The sequence below is a fragment of the Lepeophtheirus salmonis genome, chromosome 4, assembly GCF_016086655.4.
Source record: "Lepeophtheirus salmonis chromosome 4, UVic_Lsal_1.4, whole genome shotgun sequence".
Classification (NCBI taxonomy): domain Eukaryota; kingdom Metazoa; phylum Arthropoda; class Copepoda; order Siphonostomatoida; family Caligidae; genus Lepeophtheirus; species Lepeophtheirus salmonis.
This window is the reverse complement of record NC_052134.2, coordinates 12,852,587-12,872,185: the sequence shown is the minus strand read 5'-3', so window position 1 is coordinate 12,872,185 and position 19,599 is coordinate 12,852,587. Positions and strand designations below refer to the sequence as shown.

General features: G+C 32.6%; 2 long non-coding RNA genes across 2 annotated transcripts; both read left to right on the top strand.

Annotated features, from left to right (window-relative positions):
* Positions 1-5,195: 5,195 nt before the first annotated feature.
* Positions 5,196-7,590, top strand: LOC139905142 (uncharacterized). The gene is made up of 2 exons (XR_011779640.1): positions 5,196-5,458; positions 6,089-7,590. It is a non-coding gene; the product is annotated as an uncharacterized lncRNA (long non-coding RNA).
* A 4,309-nt stretch (positions 7,591-11,899) lies between these two features.
* On the top strand, positions 11,900-13,337 carry LOC139905141 (uncharacterized). The gene is made up of 3 exons (XR_011779639.1): positions 11,900-12,568; positions 12,621-12,760; positions 12,822-13,337. It is a non-coding gene; the product is annotated as an uncharacterized lncRNA (long non-coding RNA).
* The last annotated feature ends 6,262 nt before the right edge of the window (positions 13,338-19,599 follow it).

The following is a 19,599-nucleotide window of genomic DNA, read 5'->3' as shown; positions in this document are numbered from 1 at the left end:
AAAAGACAACAGATGAACGTAGCAAGGTAAACAATTTTAAACCAATCCGAATTCAAGTGATATATATACTCTATGGATTACTTAATATGTTAAGTAATCCATGGATAATTCAACAAGGACTTAACCTTTCAGGATGAGGATGCAAAAATTTTAAATCGAGCTCTACAACCATTGTAGGACATGGTACCTGAGGACCTTGTGGTAGAAATCCATGTTGCCTTTCTCGTTGGCCTTGATGAAGTAAGGAGGCATCTTGCTACCGTCGGACGCCACAACGCCGAGGACCATGACCTAAGTTGGATGTTTGGTCCTTAAGGTTCCCTTGACCTGAGCTCTTGATTTAGCCAAGAAGCGTTCATTTTTCCTGTTCAGAACAGCGTCCACTGTGAAGATCTTCTTGTCAGAGAATGCACACACCCAGCTGTTTTGCCTGTTGCTCAGACATTTTGATCTTACAAGAACAAAACAAACATTCAATAGTAGTTTTTTGTCAGTTCTTTCCAATAGCGCCAAGTACAAAACTGTCAGAATTTTAGATCTAAGTCTAAATGACCTCGAAGAGGATTCTAAAGATTGAGTTTTCTCCCTATAAAACCAGTGATATAAATCCTATAAATTATTTATTTGGCCCGTTTTGTTTTTGTAATAATTGGTAATCAGAAGAATGAATTTTCTTTTTCTAGCAGTTGACATTATTATTTAATTTCTGAAGTAGTGAACATCCTTTCCTAAATAGATTCAAAATCTGATTGAACATTCGTATATGCTCATAATAGACGGAGAGAGTACATTTGAAGATTTGTTGCAGATATATAATTTAAATCCTTATTACAGTCAGAGTAGAATAGATGACTCTTCGTCTTTGATGAGTACATGCACTAGTTAAGGCTTTATACTTCGATGATCTGTCTTAAAGAATTCAATAATAATGGCATCAGCTTTGGAAAAAAAAACTTCAAAGTTTTTATTTTTTTAACGGACTTTAAATAATTTATAGTGTATTTTTCTTCTTTTCTTCCAGATTTCCAACTACAAAAACCCAGTCTAGAGAATCCACTATTTTTAAAAGAAAATAGTATGAAGTTCTGTATTTGAAGGTTGAATTTGGTATCTAAGGGTTACAAAAAATTTGGTTTCACTCTACGTCTTTTCAAAACTCGCACAGTCATTTTAATATTTTGGTCTAATATTAGTGTGAGGTTGCAAGAATATAAATTTTATGATATGCCCCGAACAAATTCCATTAGCAGAAAAGTAAAAACAGTCATTAAAACAAATCAATATTTCAAACAGTTTCAAAAACTCAATCATAAACTTTGAAAATGTCTCAAGAAAGAAGCAATTCGTGTAGTTCATATCAAATTGAAACAAGTTTAGGTACCAAAACGATAAGATATCATTGATTATTTGGTGATTTATCTAACCATTCAACAATGATTAAGTTGCCGTCTCACATGAACATAGTCAAATATTATTTTTATCCTAAACAGTTTTGATCTATTTTGAGAAATTCTAGACAGTTATCTCACAAAGAAAATGACATTTTTCTAGAAACGTTAACAAGAAATTTGATTCAAATTTGGCACTCCTCATCTTTACCTACTTTAGAACACAGATATGTCAAGGCGAATGTGAAGAGTTCTACTGTCAAAACTGAAACACTATCTTCAAAATATCGAATTCAAAAAGAAAAAGATTAGTAGTGGATTAAAAGGATATCAAATTCATTCAACAATATTTTTGATTGTTTCAAATGCCGGTGTTTTAAGGATATAGTCAAGTTTGAAGACATCGATTTTGCTAATTGTATCTGTAAAGAAAATCAAAATATTTCAAATTTAATGTCATTATATGGATATAGTGATGTAAAGTTTTATATTGATCAGAAGACAAGTAAAATGTTAATGATAAGTTGGGAAAAAGACATCACTATTTCATCGGAAATGAATGCGATTCAGAAAAACAAAATACAAACAAAGAAAGTTGTTACATGAGCCGGACTGTCAAAAAATATTAAGATCTTTACAGTTCTATGATGATACCGAATTGAATTGGACTCCAAATATTGATTAGAATGCAATTCAATTTAGTAGCATTGAAGATGAGGGAAATTATAATGAAACGCATCAGGAACTATGTAATAACAGAAATAAGTATGACTTTAATCAGGCAATAGAAAGGAGCTGGAGATTCCATTTGAGCTATGGAATAACAGCGGCTATGATTAACTCTACCATAAATGACTTATGTAAAACAATTGGATTTAATAACCCTGAAAATTACCATGTTAGTATATAATAAGTTGATAATTCCAAAAGAAAATATGGGGATAAATGAATATGAAGACTGTTTAGAAAATGGTGAATGTTTTGTTTAATGCTTAGATGGAAAAAAGAGTCAGTGTAAAGCTATTCATTCTGATAAAAAGCACTGAACAAATACAAAATAGTAAAGTATCTTGGAGTCACTTATGTCAACCATTTTGTCCCTACGAATGGAAAGGGAATTTCAATTGCAAACTTGATATCGTGAAAGTAACAGAAAAAGTTAAATCTAAAAATGAGAACCAAGAAACTTAGAAAGGGATTATTAAATTTGTCTAATTGGAATTGCAACGAGCTCTACAAGTCATTATTTGCTTATTACACGAAAATGAGTTGCCCTTCAGGCACTTATTTGAAGAAATGGATGTTAATTTTCTCAAGGACGAGGAAATTATACAGGATTCATTGGCAAAATAATTTCTTCAAAAATGGACTCAAGCTAAAATCACCTGAAGAATGCAAAATGTTTGAAGCAGTTGATGGAAAAGTATCAATGATTGATTATGAGATAAAAAACAATGACTTGGAGTATTTATAATTACCATTTGGTCCAGGATTGGCCAATTAAAGGAAATTTATCCATTTTGACTAAAAAACCTGAAAAACTGAGCTTAGCTCGTTAGAACACTACTTCAGCAAGTATTCTTTGACTTTACTGTCAATCTAATCCCCTATAAAGTGAAAGGCCTACTAGTAACACCCCTAATAGGTACTTCAATTTAAAACTTCTTGTAAAAATTATATTAAATCTATACACTCCTATGGGTTTATTTATTCGAAAAAGACCTAAGTTGGAGAGGGGTAACAAGCTTTTGTTGGAGCAGCTATCGCTTGCAAGGGAAATGTTTCAAGAATTGGCATCACAAATGTCGACCTTCAAAAAGGTCTTTAAAAATAATTAATACCTTGCTCATTCTTAGGCAATTTTATTCAGAGGCATGTATGATTCTAACTTAGAAATAAGAAAAGAAAAAGCACTAAAACACATATTGGAAGCTAGAAAAAGGCAGTCAAAGACAAAAAATAGAAGAAAATTCAAAATATCAAATGGTAATATTAACTGGATGGCATCAAATTATTTTGACATGTTGATTTGGAAAAACTTAAACTCAGAGAAATTTCGTCATATCCCGTTCAAAGAAAATATTCAAGACTAATACTTAAAGCTCAAGGATAGCGAAATTATTAAATTAAATTAAATCTCTAACCATTCTCAAAGCGTGAAAAGACTAGTTGCCCTGACTTCAAGGGTTTCAAAACATGAAATTAAACAGAAGAGAAGGCATTCTAGTATTCTGAAAGAGGTGAAATCATTCAATAAATTTCTATAAAATTTCAGATAATGTAATTTTGATGACAAATGTAGAAAGAAATAATTGATTATCAATAAAATATTTGTATATACCTATATGATTTTGATTAAATATTACTTAGTTAATAATCTTCGGTAGGGATGTTGTGCTAAGATAATTTCTTCGGGACATATCAATAAATATATATTATCGCAACCTCACACTAAAGTTAGATTAAATCTTTAAAATGACAGTGTCGAATTTTCGAAAAGACTTAGAGTGAAAGCAACATTTTTTTTCTAACCCTTAGATATGCCAAATTCACCTTTTAAATGCGCACCTTCATAATATTTCCTTTTAAAAATAGTGGGGACTTTTTTGTGTTTAAATTTTATACATCTTTTTTCATAAGATTCATGTTTTGTACTAGTTTCTTTTCTTCTTTATTCCCATTGAGTATCTTGATTGTCAATTCTTAGGAAACAATCTAATTAACTTATATTTTTTCTCTGATTTATTACAGATATATATACGTCAATTTTTATATACTACATATCAAAGAAAACTTGATTATAAAGGATGAAAAACTACACATTGTTTTTATTAGTTTATTTTGAAACAATGATGTCTAATTCAATCAACAATTTTGTATCGTTTTAAAAAAAGAAAGGAAAATACAGTGTATTTCTAAAAAAAAAAATTACCATTCGCCTATTTGATAAAATTATAATAATTTTTTTCAAATAAATTATATTTTATTCAAAAGGAAATACGGGGTGCGACCTTCATTTAAGAACAAATACGATTTTTTTTAAATGGATTTTCTCCTAAACTAAACATCCTATTTTAATAAAAAAACAATGGAAAAGTAAATGGGAATTAAAAAACTATTATTATTTAATATAAACACCTTTGGCGTTAATAATGACCTCAACTCGACCTTGGAAACTGGAGCAGGTCTTGATGACAGTCTCATTTGGCAGATTTATGAATTCCTCTCAGATCCTGGATATCAAGAGGGATTTTTGTTGATTGAGCATCTGTTGGTGTACCGATCAAAACCTCCCTATACAAGAAAAAAATAATATTATTATTCAATAGAACCGCCTATGGCGTCAATAATGACCTCAAATCGACCTTGAAAACTGGAGCACGTCATGATGATAGTCGCTTTTAGAAGATTCCTGAATTCCTCCCGGAACCTGGGCATTAGCCTAGGGTTCTCATACAAGAGGATCTATTGGCGTGTCGCTCGAATACACCTTACACAATTAAGTTTATGGAGTTGAGATACGATGAGCTAGCAAGCCAAACACTTGGTCATCAAAGTCAAAAACAAATTATTACATGCAGGTCAACGTTTCCTTTGTAGTGTATCATGAATTCTTGTTGTCAGACGTTCGCATCTTGTATGATTGTATGGGGTTCTAGTAGTTTAATAAACAGGTTGGAACGTCGCTCTCTCTAGCAATAGGTACTGGACAGCAGAATCATTATTGAGATGAGGTTGACTATGACGTTGTATATATATATATAATCTATTGCTTATTAGTAGTAATGTCCAGATAATGTACATAAATGGAGTTAAATATGCAAATAAAAAGGCTTATAAGAAGCTCTATGTGCAAATATAAATGCAGAAAAAGAAGGAAAATACAAATAAATCCGGGAGAATCGGATGTACTCTGATAAAATAATATATCATTAAAAATTATTAATCAAACAGGTCTTTGTTATATCAAATTACCGTCTGGCATCGTCTTTTTAGAGTACTTCTCCAAGAAGTCTTAACCCCTGTTGTTGATCTCGGCAAGGAGCCAATGAGGCCAAGGTCTTTACTAGGTCAGTATTGAAGATATCATCGTATTATCGTTGGAGGGGATGACCTTTGTGTAGCTTGGTCTCCCTTGTTGTTTAAATCTACATTCTTTTTGTGCCTGGTTGTATAATGCTATTCTAGGACCCACTTTTTTGTTGGCTTTAGCAGTAAAGTCGTACAGCTCCCATAGTAAATACTTTGATTTAGGGACATATGTCCAAATATTGGTGTCACAGAGCTCCTTAACGAGCACTGAGGGGTCCACTATCTTGGACATGGTCAATTTAAAAGATAGTCTTTCACTTTGAATGAATGTAAATATATTAAAAATAAATTCTATTGGATGCCCGTTTAGATTCTTCAAACATCCGTTTTTTCTTTATAAATATAAATAGCTTTGGAGGCAAGATGATATAAGGGCCAAAGGAAAAAATATTGTCTTGTGAGTATAATAAAAAAAAATTACTATAATAAAAACACACCAAATGAAATAAGCATTAAGCATTTTGAAATAATAATATTAGAGTATATGGTTATATTACTATGGCAAGAAACGCTAAACATTCATTTTTGCCTTATTTTTCAAGAATTATGTGTTTAATATTATTATTGATAAGTTGCACTTCCTCGAAAATATGTTGTTTTCATTTTAGTTAGAAAGAAATATATGGTTATTACTATAGAAATATCGTTTTAATGGATTAAGAGAACCAAGTAAAATGAACTGCATTACTTCAGTGGTATTCAAAACTTATGGGTACTTTGACAAATAAGAATGTTAATGAAGAGCGGCTGACTCTGGCAAACGATAATGTGAACGAAGCTTCTTGGGATTTATCTTACAAAACAGACTCTGACTGACACTCAGGAAAAATTATAAATGAGAAAAGTATGAAAATGCTGAAACTATGGAAATGTGAAAAATAAGTCATATCGAGAGTGTTTAACCAGTTCATGTTTCTGCTTCTTGTATTTGTCTTCAACTGTTCTTAGGACGGCCGCTACTCTGCGAACCATGTCTTCATCACATTGATGAGGTGATGTTGACATAGATATTCAAAGACCTGAAAGTAGAAATGTCGAAATCACCAGAAGCATCCGTCTTCAAAATATTTCTAAACATTTTTCAAAGTGTGAGCTGCCTCAGCCATGAAAAGCCGACACTCTATGATCTAAGTTCGTTGATGAAATTAAGACTGTGGTACAAGATTGGAGAAAAGAAGCACTTCAGTTTGTCAAAAGTATCTAGAGAACATTAGCATGATGATTATAAGGAATTCTCTGAATTGTTGAATTAGATGCCCTCAGTAACAAGGATTTTTTACTTATGCGTCCTGGTACAGTGCACAAGGCCCGCTGGATGTTTGAAATTGCTGCTATCAATAAAAAAAATTATTTTACAACATGCACAATATCTTATCTTTGTTACTTGGAACCATTTATACCAAATATCAGAGTGAGAAGTTGCGTGTCTTTGTTATTTTGTGTTTTTTATCTACAGCTCATTGTAGAATACATGGACCACAGCAATTGGATGCTCCATGGAATGGTTGGTGGTTGTACAAGAAATCTCAGCAATATAAAGTAATCAATCCAACCGTTTCTAAGAGTGTCATATCTGCTCCATATCGTCATCTATGGTATTTAATCGCAAAAATTGTACCACTTGCGCTCATCTGTGATTTAATTCCACGAAGAGGCTCATAGTAATGATCTCGTGATGTTGTTGATTCATAAACACCTCGTGACTCTTCCAGTTCTTTCCTGACTCTCCAGACAATGGATTTGTCCAGGCTTAAGAAATTTGCAATCTTCTCGTCTGGCGCGGATTGCAACAAAGACACTGAATCTTTTCCACAATTATGGAATAAATACTGTGCTGTTCGATGTTTTTTTAATTCACGACAAGTACTTCAACTCATCAGTAACCCATCATATTGAAAAATAAATCTCAAACTCTTATTAGTATACTTTCATTCTTGAGGACAAAGCACATTTAAATTGATAAAAGTTTTGAGTTGTTACTTGTGAGTGTACATATCAAAAATGGAAAGTAAGTCAATATTGATAAATTATTTTGGATTATCAGCATATAAAATGTATATCTTGCATTGCACTTCTCATAATTTTATTCCAAAAACATCAACAAATCCTTTATAATTTTGTATTATTTGTAGATTTTCTACTTCTCTTGTCTCTTATTAGTGTTCTGAGCATATATTGCTTAAATTCTAATGTGCTGATGTTATTTTGTCAATAATTTAATATTATTACCCAACCTTATTTTATTTTAATTACAATTACTTTTCTGGGGTATACAGGGTAGGGCAGCAAAACGTGGACTGTTGTTTAATGTTTATTTTCTCATTACTATGAAAAGTTTTAGTGATTATGTATTGATTCTGTTTTTGCCGTCCTTTTTACACAAACAAACTATACTAATCATTTTGTCATTTCATCATCATGAGCGAGCAACAAGCAAAAAGGCAGCACATCTACTTATAGATGCCAGAGTTGATGTTATGAAGATTACAGATATTCTAAGTGTTCTAGGAGCCTACTTTTTGAGTTGGCCAGGATGAAAAAAAAAATGTAGATGCCCTCTCCCGGATGTCTGAAAGTGGAGGGCATAATTTAAAGTGGGATACGAAGTTAGTTTCTTTCACAAGGACACCAAATGAAAGCCAGGAGGCTCGAGAGATGCAAGAAAATACCACATGGATCAAGGTAAATGGGTAAATTAAGAAAATTTTCTAGGACAAGAAGACTTTCACAGTTGATCAATTCCACAAACGTCGGAACGACTACTGGCTAACAGAAAGAAAAGAAGAAGTCCAAGGGGGTTACCTGACCAAATATCCGCCCCAAAACTATGGTCCTTGGTGGTGTGGGCTCTGATGGAAAGAAGTTACCCCCGTTCTTTTCCAAAGCTGGAGAGAAAATTGAGCAGTAGGTTTTTTATATGGTACTTAAGTACAAGTCGAGAAAATGAGACTTGAACGTTGTCGACAAATTTATATTCACGCACTCCAAGCAGTTGGGCGTCTTCAAGACCAACTTTTACGCTGTCAAAAAGTCCAAAACGTTAGAGAGGAAGAAGGTCTCTGTCAATAAGGCGAAACTGGGCACAGAGGAGTTATAAAAAACTGCCAATGCCAATCCTCTCGAGTTCATGAGGGCCCACGCAAGATTTTACACTAGACTGTACAGAGAGATAAAAAAAGTTGCCTCCTCTGTTGCAAGACATTTTTTCCTCCCACCCTACAGACCAAATGCAAACCCCTTCGATGTCGAGGAGTAGGACTGCAGTGTCTGGCATCCAATTACCAAGGTCCTTAAAGCCTCTATCGCCATCCAGAAGCTATTATTGCCACTAAAGGTGGTCACATAAATGATTAAGAGAGCTCATACACACATCTACAGAGTTTATCATTTTTGTTGAAATTCTATGGTTAATTTATAAATTATATCTTGTTGAAGTTTAAAATTCAAATTGTTCAGAGATTATTGGAACACTCTGTATTTAAAACAGTATATCTGTAAGAAGGCAGAAATAAAAGAATTTTTATATTTAAAATAGATCATACATAGTCAATTATACTTCCATTAAGAGCCTTTGGCTTCTTGTCAATCGCCAATAGTCTATAAATTATCGACACAAATTTCAGCATTATAATATTAGCTCTCGTTAAGTACAACGACAAGTAAATATCCCCTCATCCACAATTCTAAAACATTGTCTAACTCTGATTCTTCCATTTTATGAATAAGGACACTTCTGAAATAAATGAATAACATCCTTTTCTTTCCCCTCACACCGTCTATAAATAATTGCGCCTTTCTGTTTCACCCATTTATTTGTAGTCCGTGAATTTGTTGTGAGACCATACTTTACCGATCATATATAATGATTAATGGGAAATCAGAGGGCTTTCAACACATTTTTATATCACATTTTGGCACTTTTATTAGACAATAGTTAAACTGTAACAAAAATAATAATACTATTCGATTAAACAAATTTTATAAAATATTTCCCCCCCCCCTTTTTTTCCTTTAACGAAAAACAGGATATATAACTATTTAACTATATAACTATTGACGATAAGACAATCCATCTGGGTGAGTCACTCCATAGTGGCACCATACCATGTCTTCCACCACCCCCAACATAAGTAAGACCATCTGGGAGAAGTAAAAATATGAAATGATGTCTCCTTTTTAGAGAAAGAACACTTTCTATCTTCTGGACTCGCTCTCAATTTATTGGTAAAAAGTGAGGATGCTGCCAGCCGTCACCTAAGCCACTTCTGGTGATAATCGCTGAAGGGGTTTTTCAATATCACTAATGGGTCTACTTCTTTCATGTATCTTTCTACGTCCAGTCGCTTGATTCTTCTCTGAATTAGAGTGGGAGGGTGTTTCACTGCAAGAGGTTGGAAAGGCTTCTCTTATTTATTTACTAGAAATAGTTTCTAGTGCAATATATGCCGGAGTTGGAGGACCCGGATGCTTCTTATCCGCTTTTTGAATCTGGAACAGTATTTTGGTCCATAGCCAAAGTATTAAATTCTTCATAACGATGCTATTTGAGTGCAGCTGGCCAACAGATGTTATCTCATGGGTTTTGAAGTAGTCGTCACGACTTCTCAGACGAGTGTTAAAGTTAACAGGTTCGACAGACCCCAAAAGTGAAAGAACGTAGTCTATAATTGATCTCCACGATGAACCCATCTCTTTCCAGTGCTGTCCACATCTATTCACGGCTCTGAAAACTTCCAATGGACCAGCAAAGATCCACTCATTAAAATTGTATTATGTACTAAGCTGAAATAGATATAGAATTCTTTCAGCTCAGAAACTGTCGCATTTTCTTAATCTTTTGAGGCATGATAGATTCAGCGTCTTCCACATACCTTCTATGTTGGTTGATCTATTGATAGGGGTGTTTATGTGGTTTCTTGAACCATATGCAAGGTACTGTCCCCATACTTTGTCTTCTTGTATTTTATAAACTCTTCACACAATACCTGAGAATACGGTAAATAAGGTGAAAAACTTTAGGACGAATATTTATGCCTCAAGCCTTAATTTTTTCAAAGAGCGTGAAGGGGGGCTCTTTTACAAAATTGAACACTTCTCTCCAATTTTTATTATATATAATCTTCATCTTTAATTACAGCAATCCTCGCCTTAGTAGATACAATAAGTCAAAGAAGTGATGTTGACTGGGCAAGTTCAATACTTAGTAACTGTAACTTCAGATGTTCCTCACAGTTGGTAAGTATTTGTGTTTTTCTTATATATTTTTAGATAGTTCTGATTTTCTTCCAAACCCTTGTATTGTTTCAATAGAAGTATGAATTGATTTAGCACTTCCTCTTTAGTTTCTTTACAAAAAAGCGTCAGGTCATTTGTGTATAAAATACATTTCATCGACTTGTTACTTATTTCCATTCCCTTCAATTCTAGGGTCACTACGAATTTTCTCCTAAATGTCGTTTATGGCAATTATAAATAGAGATGGAGAAAGAAGATCTCCTTTTCATGCTCCTTGATGGATATAAAACGTTTTTTTTGGTATCTGATATGTCGATTTTCGAATAAGAGTTCCACAGTATGACCGATATTTTTTTAATAAATCCATCCGGAAATTCATATTTCACGTCGCTTCGTAGATATACAATTGTTTTCCTTCTCTATCCCGAGTACTTTCGAGAAAACCTAAAAACCCAAAAAGAAAAAAGTTTGTGTTGGGCCTATATCCTCTTACAAGTATATATCATAATCATACCTGCTGAATGTCTTTAAAGTATAGTCAAACGAACTGGGCTCTTATCTTGAAAACGTCGTAGAAAAAGATGCCGTTGAGGAGTTACTTGGGGAGGGGGGGGATTAGGTACATCGAACATAGTGGGAATTGCATTAGGTATCCGTTTTTTAAGCAGCATTCATGAATATGCAGTCCTCAAAATACTTATTACAAAGTCTTAAGACTAACGTTGTATGAATCACTCGACCTTCCTCTTAAATCGGCTCGACGATAATTCGGAATCCATCTTTTGCAGATATTATCGTTAAGAAGAAATCTAAAGAAATGGAAACAGTTGGCTTTCCAATTGTTAGAACAATTTATCGCAGCATAATATGTTCCTCCGGCCGTTTTCATTTTGGATTAAGGACACTGAAAAGTAAATGAGCTAAGTCTTCTTTGTTGAACTAGAGAAATGTTTTATCAAGCCATTAAAATGTAGAAGCAATATTAAAGTGTCTTTTAAGGGGCTTAAAGATTATTTTAGCTAACTTATTTAATTAATCTTCGTTAAAGTATTTAATTTTTGGAAGATTTATTTACTTCTCTGTCTTGTTGATACACACTGAATGTTAGGGGGCGCTACTGTCCCACATTTGCCAATAGCGCTTGCTTGTAGCTAGACATATATTATAAATTTAAGGGTGATAATTTTGGTAAGAATAGAAAAGCGTGCGAGGAGAAAAGAAGAATTACTTATGGCATCATTGATTAAATAATATACATCTTCTTCTATCAATCATGAACGTTATCATTCCCGCCTTTATTATTCAATATTAATATAATATGAGATGGTGATAGTCGAGAGAACTGAATAAAATCTCCAAAATGACGTCGCCTTCTGTCTGGATTTATGAAAATGGAGGCCCAGGAATTTGGAAAATACTTACCGGATGAGAAACAGATGGTTTGTCGGATTTGTCGATATAAATGTGCCTTTAGTCCCCTGTCCAGAATTACACGCCACTCATTATCCTCATCTCATAACAAGAGTATGGATATTCATCTATAAAATCAATTTGACGATGAATACATCAAGTCAGACTTTAACTTTGATCTCACAACGATGCTTATTGCATGTAATATAACCTTATCCATTGCTAATCATCTACGTTCAAAAAATTTATGGAGAAATACAAGGGTAAACATATTGGTTCCCGAGGAACCATCATTAAATTAATGGAGGATGTTGGTACTGATGTCATATATAGAAATACATATAAAAATGTTTTGAGTCATCCACACTAAATGATGATCAAGTTATCAGTAAAAAGTATTTACGAATATCGAAATGGAACTCTGAATTTTGTACTATCTCACAGTAAGTATTCAATTTTTTTTTAATCTAACCATAAAATATGATTCTATTTTAGCTAAACATATCAAGAATTATGATACACAACTCAGTAAAGGGCAAAAACAACTGCTTAAATGGTCACAACAACGGGGGTAGTAGCTTTGGATGGTTTGCAACTAGTTTGTCTGAGACTACTTACTTCGCTTTAAGACTTGGGTATGATAATTAGGTTTTCCAATTTACATAGTCAATAAATATTACTTTTTTATCACTAAAGGCTTAGCTATGGTTGATGGGCTCCAAGAAATGGTGTTCAGAAAACTCATAAAAGGCAAAAACAACTGTTTAAATGGTCACAACAACGAGGGTAGTTACATTGGGTGTTGCATTATCCATCATGATAATAGTATGTTGTTATACAAGCATACCTAAATAACGGGGAAAAATCTTTTTTGATGCTCTTAATAGGGAGTAATATCGCCGGACATTACTACATAATTAGCTTTTGCTCTAAATCTTTACGATGAATTTATTTATAAAAATTTTTTATTAGTATATTTATTGTCTAATTTTATGATTTTGACATTTACTTTATTATTAATAATTAGTTAGATCTCATCGGTAGAGATATATCTATCCTGTGCACAATTGTATATAGCAACTTCCACATGAAGAAGAGGGGTGATTATCTTTTTGATTAAACTCCACGTCTCGCTTGTGTATTGCAACCTAAAGTTATGACATATTTAACCGAATTCCGATGTCAGAACAAGAAAATATTATTTGGATCAATCTATTTCAATATTCTGTATTTATAATTTATTATTATTAATAGTTATATGATTTTAATTGTTTAATTTTGTATATTTAACTTAAATGTTTAATGGTTTATTTTTTAGTATGTAGATTATATTTAATTAAAGCCTTCTTTTTTAAACTTTGAGCTTCAAATATATTTCAAATACTCTACTTTGTCGTTTCATTAGCTATTATTCTGAGAATAAGGTTCATAATGAATTACAATTTCATGGAGTGTGACGTTTTCAAATCTACTGTAACGGATAAAAACGTCGAAGTCAATTATACGTAGTATATCTTCATTAAACATTTTGCTAATAAATACATTAGTTATACCCTCAAAAATCATAATAAAGCAGGCAGATGATAATCACATCAGTATTTTAAACAATGATACCATATGTCTTTTTTCCCCCTCCTCCTCGCACGCGTTTTTCTCTACAATATTATCAACTATATTTATAATTTATATATATGTATCTGCTTTGTGCTATTACTTCTTAATTTTCAATGAAACAAAAATTCACAACGCCCTCTATGTGAGTAACATACATATATTTTATATTAAATAATATTATTATTTTGGAACCTGCATTCTCTTCTGGCTCCCTGTTTGCAAACTTATAGAAGCAAATAACTCTTTTGCCCCATTGATAAGTTTTCTGTGGCACATTATTATGTGCAAATGCCCACAGGTATATAACCCGTAAATAGATAATAAATGCATAATTTCAATAAATTAAAATGAACTGAAAGCAACCACTTATAATTGGTAGTTAAAATGGCGGATGTTGTAATTAAATATGATGTTATCAATATAGAAATTATAATTTGTACAATCTGGATTAACTAGTTACAAGTTGTGTCAGTCCTTCTTTATTTGTTCAATTCTAATCCAGTCTTATGGCCAATCCTATTAGTCCTTGAGAGGTGGATCATAAGGATCAATACTAAAACTGATTACACGGTGTTACTTTGCTAACTCAAAAATCATCATTTTGCTGTCAGGTGTAGATTCTCTCTTCTGAAATGATACGTCATGGTTATTTCATAATTTATTCTTTTTGATAAATAAACAAATTAATATATGTCAAGAAGGGTTTTGGGGATCTCCGTAGAAATGTTGCATGTTTGTTATTGAAATTGGGCAATTAAACTCTTAATCTTTTACCCAGTTATATATATATTTTTTTTTTAATCCGTTGCTTGTTTTATCGCAGCATTTACTGAAAAATAAGTCATTTCAATATAATCATTTAAACCCCAAATAAAGTGTAATGGATTAAATCAAATCATAACTGACTTTTAAGAAATTATTTATTTAGTATCTTTTAAATTTTTAATCAAAATCGGTTTTTGCGACGTTTATCAATTTTAACCCGACATTAACAACTTGAATCTTTATTTTGGCACATTATGAAAGTACTTTTTACAACCTCTCCTTTTTTTAAAAATTACTATCATTAATTGTCTGGAGAGCATTGAAAGATATTCATATACTAGAATTATATATTATACAATTCAATTGCAGGTATTTAAAGATGTTTTCTTTTGTAGAATACTCTGTAATTCCTACAAAATGACATTCAATTCTCATGATGTTTAAGAAAGTTGTGTTGTTTTATTAAAATATCATATTTTGCTAGATACCAGATTTTAGTGTAGGTATAACATAAACACTACGAAAAAGAGGGGGAAAATATCGATGATAAATTGGTCATAACTTCCTTCATATTGAAGCTAGAGACATGGTTTTGCTATCAAAATATATTTTTACCAATATCTATTTATTAGATAAAAGAGGTTTAAAAGGAAAAAGTAGAATCTGATTTTTGTTGTAGCATTCGCCCATCTTATTATTTCTATAACATTTTTTTTTTTGGCTATCATATAAAAATAAAATTGTATAGCTCCTCTTTTGATAAAATATTACGAAGTAATGTTTTAATACAGTATGGAATAGAAAACTAAGTAAGATTTTAAAATTATGAATTGAATCAGTCTAATTCCTTTTAAACACTGGGGATTAGTACTATAAAAATGTAGTTCTAAGAGGACTTTAAAAATAAATACCAGTTGATGTGTTTGAATTATTTGACTGTCAAACAGATAAAGTTGGACTTTTGTCGGCTTCTTTTTGGTATAAAGGTCGCGTGATACGATAAAGGTAAGACTTGATTAAAGGAAGAATAAACTATATTGAGTGACGTCATCAAGTACCGAACTTTATCAGTTTTAGGACTAAACTGAACCCCACGGGGGCTGAACTGTACGGGACTCCAGTTTTTAGTCCTAAATAAGGAACGACACAACACAATAATAAAAATATATAATAAAAGTTCGTGGAAATTCTTTTACTCCTCATTTAAAATTTATAAAGAGAAATTTCCAACAGAACGCTCTTTCAAAGAATGAACAGAATGGTCTATAAATTCTATAATAAAAAAATAACTATAAAAACAGTGCAACCCATTTTTCCTTTCCTAGTCATACAATAGGTATAGTAATTTTTGTTTATAACAACAAAATTACATAACAAAAACATTGGCATAATCTGTAAAAAAAATTAACAAAGTTTCTTTATGGGTATATATATATATATGAAAAGCTATTTTATGAAAGGTAATGGTTTTTTTTTAAATTGTTGCACCAGATTCACTCAATTGATATTGAATAAGGATATCATTTTTGTTTTATTTCATGCACCGTTTGAGTCTGGGATTAGAGATTAAGAGTCCGACTTTTAAATGTGGTGCAGGTTGAAGGACTTTTCTTAGTTCAAGGCTTTTAGGTACTCATATCCTTTAGTATCATTTCTTCATTTTTATTGATATTATAGATACTAGTGGCGTAAGATATTCATTGTGATGAAGGTTTCAAGCATGGAGACTTTGAAGTAACTAACATTTAATATCATTTTTTGCAGTGGGTGGGGGAGGAGGGAGACTACGTGGTGAAGGCTCAAAAATTAGAATCCTGTTTGAGGTCATCTAGCCTCAGTTCTAAAAGTGTGACAATTTTGTATTTGCCCTATTACAAAGAGCTGATAAAACTACTATTCGTTTTGTTTATATGCGATCAAAAATGTCCGAGCAACAAGGTAAACGGCAGAGGGTGTGTGATCTCCTCTGCGCACAAGTCTATCTCTGTCAAGAAGATCTTCACAGTGGACGCTGTTCTGAGCAGGGGAAATGATCGCTTCTTGGCCGAATCAAGAGCTCAGTTCAAGGGAACGTTCAGGACCAAACATACAGCTCAGATTATGGTCCTCGGCGTCTTGGTGTCCGACGTAGCAAGATGCCTTCCTACTTCTTCAATGCCAGCGATACAGTCAACATAGAGATCTACTCGACAGTCCTCAGGTACCATGTCTTACCATTGTTGAACATCACGTGCCGAGGGACAACTGTGTGCTTACGCAAGACAGTGACCCGGCACACTCGATCAAGAAGGTGCAGCATTTCTGCAGGGAGAACATGGCTGCCTTCTAGCCGGCAGACATCTGGTGTTCTTATTCACCCGACCTGAACCCCCTGGACTTCACTGTTTGGTGCATCTTGAAGGGCAATACGAACAAGACTTCTCACCAAAATGTTGATGTCCTGAAGGCCGTATTCCGGAGGTGTGGAACAACTTGTCCTCTGACTTCATCAGGCTTCAATATAGGGCCAAACAGATGCTTGATGAAGTCTAAAAACAACTTTCCTTGGACTTCATCAAGCTTCTCTTTGTCCCTATATTGGAGCCATCATTCAGAATGAAGGGAGATATAGTAAATAAAAAGTGTAGAAATTGTTGAATTACCAACTTCTGCTTCAAAAAATTGCAATAAAAATTGCACAAAATAAAAATATATTGAAGTTAAAACGGCTTTTAAAATGTTCTAATTTTTGAGTCCACACCCTGTAGGTGTATATTGCCTTTCAGGTTTCAGATTATTCTATGTCGCTGTTGTTAAAAACATAATCTAAAGGAATCTCTATTTTTTTTAATAATGTACCAGCTGTAGTACTCGTCATTGCCATGAGTAATTAGGCGTTGGCTTAAATGCAAATTTTGTTTGACTAATATAGAACATAACTCCCAAACAAATCCTCAGGACAGACCAAGGATAAAAAGGACACCCGGAGTTAGCATTTAGGACATTGTTTGTTGTTTTGGCAATTCTCCAGAAGTATTTGAATATTTAAGGAATCTGACAAAGAAGACTTTCATCAAGAGCTGTTCCCATTTATGAGGTCGGGTAGGTGCCTTTTTTTAGGCGAAAATCAATTATTTTGAATAATATTTTTTTTCCCTTAATTCAGTTTTCATTTGGGATTGCATTATTAGTTTAGGAGAAAATCTATTTTGGAAAAATCGTGTTGATTGCTAAATAGAGGTTTTACCCCGTATTAGCCACTATCCTTCTTATCTTCAACTTCATGTTCTGTTCAAGGGATCTTGCGTCTTTGTATCTCTCTTAGTGGATCTCATCTTATTTAAGTTGAATGTACAGATTCCCCTTAAAGTCAAGATCTGTGATAGTAACTTCTGTTCTCGTTAACTTTTTGCTCAAGAATGCATAAACTGCTTCAGATATATGTGATACCCAATAACAAGATATAATGGAATTTTTTATATAAGCAGGATCATGCAGGTTACACTAAATAGAGAAAAGCGTCAGTCAATATTTTAATTATCTTCTTTTAATTGTTTTCTTACGAACAATCATCTCATGTATTAACATAACGTAGGTTTAAAAAAATATATAATTTACCAAATTATATGAAATGTACATATGTACGTTATTCTACAAATATACAAAGTGGGGACCCAAAACTTGTAGTAGCATCAATCAACTAGATGAAGGATGTATTTTTTATAGAATCAAAAAGAAACAACTCAAAACAAATTTTCAATATGTTTAAAAGCTATATACAGCTATACTTTTTACCAAATATGTCCTCCTTCAAAAACAATCTCAGCCTTGACACGCCAGCAAACATATTGACAACTCTTGACAATGAAGACCGTGTCTACAGCGTACTATACTGTCATGAAAGCAGCAAATTTGGATGAAAGGTACAGCAGACATTTTACTCCAAAATACCCCAAATGCGAAGTCAGGAAGTTTTCAAAATAAAGCCAGAATATTGATTTGCTGCTTTAATAATTTTCGGCCTCAATGACGACGAAGTACGACAAAAGTTGTTGGAGAAGACTCCACAGCTGAATTGAAAGGATTTTCTCACAATAGAAACGGCAAAAAATAATCCAAATAGTCTAAATGATTTAGTTTCGAAGGCTGTTAACACAAATACTAAGTCAAGTGGAGTCAATATATATCGTAGAAGAAGTCAAAGCTGAGAGAGATCATGGAACAAGAGCAAAGAAAAATTGTGTAGACATTGTGGTTTCCAATGTCATTGTAAGAATTGGAAACTTAGAATGTACAAGATATTGTAAGAGAGGTCATTATACAAGTGTGCGTTTGTGTCTAAAAGAAAACTCTATTTCAATCATTAAGTCTATTCAAAAATGTGGATACTCAGCTAACCAAATAGTTAATTGTCAAAATCTTAGATCAAAGTTCCCTACACATAAAAGAAGAGTGAAGAAAATCATAAAATATATTTAAAAGAGGGTGGACGATGTAAGTACGAAATCAAAATCATATTACGACATTAATTCCAATAATTTAACGGAATTAATAAGTGGAAGTCAAGTGGGGGTACAAAAGCCAATTACAAAATTATGGGACATATTTGGAAAAGTAATTATACGGAAACATCGAAAATATATAATTTATATAGAAAACGGAGTGGTATATTGGAGGAATAGACGGTTTTTAAGAGTCGCCAGCCAAAGTGGAAAGACCAAAGAGCCGACTCTGAATATACCAAATAGAAAAATAAATATCGATACCAACTCAATTAAAAGAGTAATGGTTAGAATAAAATCGCCTTCCTTGTTTAGAATATAACGTTAACTTAAATTATTTATTTATTTACAATTGAAGGAGGAGAGGTTGTTGTATATTATTAATTTATAACTTCCGTATAAATAACTATATATTCAATCAATGAATACTTAAAAACAAATTGTTATGATATTATTGATTTAATTTAAATAATATTTTGTAAATTGTGTAAGATAGAATGTATTGTCGGTTAATTAGAGAACCTCACAACAATCATTACACCCTCTCTGTAAAATATAGATATATCGACGAATAACATTAAAAAACATTCAGAGAAGGGATCAACAATAAAATT